Source organism: Bombus pyrosoma, linkage group LG8 (assembly GCF_014825855.1).
Source record: "Bombus pyrosoma isolate SC7728 linkage group LG8, ASM1482585v1, whole genome shotgun sequence".
In the NCBI taxonomy this organism is placed as follows: domain Eukaryota; kingdom Metazoa; phylum Arthropoda; class Insecta; order Hymenoptera; family Apidae; genus Bombus; species Bombus pyrosoma.
In genome coordinates this window covers 11,252,151-11,255,541 of record NC_057777.1, presented here as the reverse complement: position 1 = coordinate 11,255,541, position 3,391 = coordinate 11,252,151, and the positions used below count along the sequence as shown (strand labels likewise).

At 30.0% G+C, this 3,391-nt stretch overlaps 1 protein-coding gene across 1 annotated transcript in view; it reads left to right on the top strand.

The window, feature by feature from the left end:
• LOC122569948 overlaps positions 1-3,391 on the top strand; it is a 383,055-nt gene that overhangs the window by 119,243 nt on the left and 260,421 nt on the right. The window lies entirely within an intron of this gene.

Sequence of the window (3,391 nt, the reverse complement as noted above, 5' to 3'; positions counted from 1 at the left end):
AATGTGTCCTTTGAAATCCAAAGTAACTCAGTTAAGTTTTTCATTATGAAAACAATAGGTTTCGAGTTAATATTTACACACCAATGTACCTATTGTAGAGTACATATTAATTGATTAAATTCAAACATATTAAATTTAGTAATACTTTCATGTGACTAGGAAAATTTGATATTGTGAAAATGAAATATGGAACTTGATACAGGAGCGTTTAGTTAGAAAATAAGAGTACGTACTATTACGAATATTTTTTTATTTTTTTTTTTTTATTCGGCACAGATGTTAGGCGTATTAAGCGTACCAACATCACGAAAGCAGAAATGTTTTATATCGAATATTTCTATCACGAGAAATTTGACAATTCGGCAGAGGAGAACGAGGGAGAAAAATGTTTTCGTCGATCGTTGTTCATTCTACGCGTACGAACAACGGCATTCCCGTGCCAGACTGGAATGTGTCACTAGCACATTCATGGAATTATTACGGAATTATTGCGGAATTATTGCGGATGATTGTTCTCAGATCGAGCCAATCCGTTGTTACGGACAAATCAACGAAAAATTGCGTGGACACACGCGAAGACGTATTATGATACGTCTATTGAAGTATTTGATATAATCTTGTTTCTCCCTTAAATCGTTGTTCTTGAAAAATTCGATATTGTAACTTATTCCTTATCGAAATATTTGTGCGATGTTAAATTTCGTCATCGTTTAATTTGCTGCTTTTCATACAAAAAATTACGTTCATCAGGCAAATGAAATTTTTGTTTCTACTAATTAGAATAAATGTTGTAGTATATTATTAAAAACCAATCGATTCAATAACATTGTTATAAACAAACATAGAGAGCAGTAATTTTTAGAATATCGCGAGGAGGTATGTTAAAAAGAGTCACTGTAAGTAAAAACAAAAAAAATATAGCATTTTGAAGATTTTGATAGTGTATTGTTATGATTAGTCGAACATGAATACTTTCAATGTAGGAAACTTTTAATCAGTTTAGTAAATAGAACCTGATATTTTGTTACACAATAAAAGGGGTGCTTTAATGCAAAGCTTAAAATCAATTAAAATTCTGAAACAGTAGGAATAAAGCTACAACTGTATTAAATTATGATTTTAAATACGTACTTCCTTCCATGAATTTTTGGATTTCCTTAAAAAAGTTTATTTCGCCTTGAGTCAATAATTCTTTGGATCAAGTAATTCTTTGAATAAAAAGAAATATCATCTCTATGCTGTCCAAAATGTCTTTTGTTGTTTGATATTTTGCTAATAGAAAAAAGTATATACAAGGCACTACTCCATTTTTTGCGACAGAATGTTTATTAGTAAATATTATACATATATAATATTTAATACATTAAACTTATATCGAATATATTATTAGTAGCTGCAGTAATTTGCTTTATTTTATGTCCTTCGGCCTCAAAATGGGGAGTTGCATTTGTTACTTGTGTAAATGGAATATATCGCTAATATATTGTACCCATTTTTTCATATGAATTTGTATATTGAACGTGCACAAACATCTACAGTTTATTTATAACCATATTCCAGCTTAGCCAATACACAAATTTTACATCGGCGCAGTTCATTGTGAATGCTCAAAGTCAGCCTTCTATTCACGTTTCGTTATCTAAAAGTTTACCGTCAAGAAATTCCATTCTCAAGAAAATTCATAAAACGTCGTCGACGAGCTGCGTCGACGAAAGAGTAAGGTCAGCCGCGTATTCGTGTAATTTGCAAATTTTTGTTCTGCATTGTTCTACGGGTATAGGTACGTGTTTCGAAAGAGGAACCCTTTATTACGTATTATCGTCGTCAAAGTGGACAAACATGTCCATGGTTCTATGGCTACAGTTTCTTCAGATTGTTTCCTAAATTGAATACGATAATATCATATAATATAATATTAAATTTCGGAGTAATACTTTGGAACAACGTTTAGAACAACTAGAAGAATCTAGAAAACTTTTACGTGTTCGATTCTAAAAAGAAAAAAAAAGTGGGGGTTTGTGAAGAATCCCACTCTTTGGCGATGATTCTGTAACCTTTCGAGATAATTCATTATTTCTTTGGAACAAGGTAGAAGAAGGTTGAACAACTTGGAACAAGACAAAAAGATACGAGATTTAAAAAACAAGGAGCTAATCTCATACAGGCTACTCATTTGTACAATTGTTAATGTTGAACTTGTACAGTAACTATTCTTTCATTGATTTCGATGATTTTTAAATATGTCGTAAAAATCGGCATTTTGAATAATTTTTTCCTCTGACAAAAACGTCGGATTTTCTTGGTTTTCTGTTAATTATACGTATCTTACGTTCAGCGTAAATAGTGTTAAATATCGATCGATTAACCAAACCTAGACAAAATTTATATTTGAAATATTATTTTTTAAATAAGTACTTTCAATAATACTAATTGTCAACTTAATGATTAATCTATTTTAATTAATATTCCCTTTTTATTTGATCAAGCTACTGGATTTAAAGCTAAGGGAATATTTGTGAAAGTAATGGATTGAAACATTGTCCATTTTAGAAAATCATGGGAATTTAATGTCTAAATAATAATGGGAATGAAATGTCTAAATAAGAACAAATATGAGTACATAATATGAGTTGTTCGATACTTTGTTAAGAGATTACGATAAAAATACGAAATACCGGTTCCCGTGATTGATCGATTTAAAGAATTATTTTGTTGCAAAAAAAGGCATTGGTCAAATCGATAAATTTGTAAAGTGTAAAGTGTAAAAATTTATATTTGTTTTATATTGAAATAGTCTCGCGAAAATTGTTTCATATTGTAACTGCATCTGTCTGATTTGAACAAAAGCAAACGACTTATCCTAGAAGTTAAGTAGTTGATCGTGTACGTGTAAAAAGTTATGTTTTACATTAGTTCGAATAATACTGAGATAGTTACAAGTTTATTTCGTTATTATCAGGCTACAGATTTCTATAAGCAGAGAAACGGAATGGAAATAACAATTTCTTTCATCTATTAAATATTATAATAAATATTCTTCTTTGCATATTTTATTTATTTTCGTGTATTATATATATTGTGTGTAATTTTAGATTTCCAAATTTCTCAAAAATGTGTGAAAGTCCCGTTTAAGTTCAACTTTAATTATTATAGAAGAAATAACAACTTTTTCTGAAATACTCTGAATATATTCTGTTGAGGTTATTAGATGTATAATAAGAGAGACGCGTGGATAAATTATAAGGTAGAAAATATATTTGAAATACGGAAGTGAAAAAGATACAAAAGTTGAAATAATAATATGAGCTGGTCCAGATCCGCACGCTAGCAGTGTTACTCTATAACTGAAAAACCCTGAAGCCAACGTCGCCTTTCGACTGTTTATGGCCTG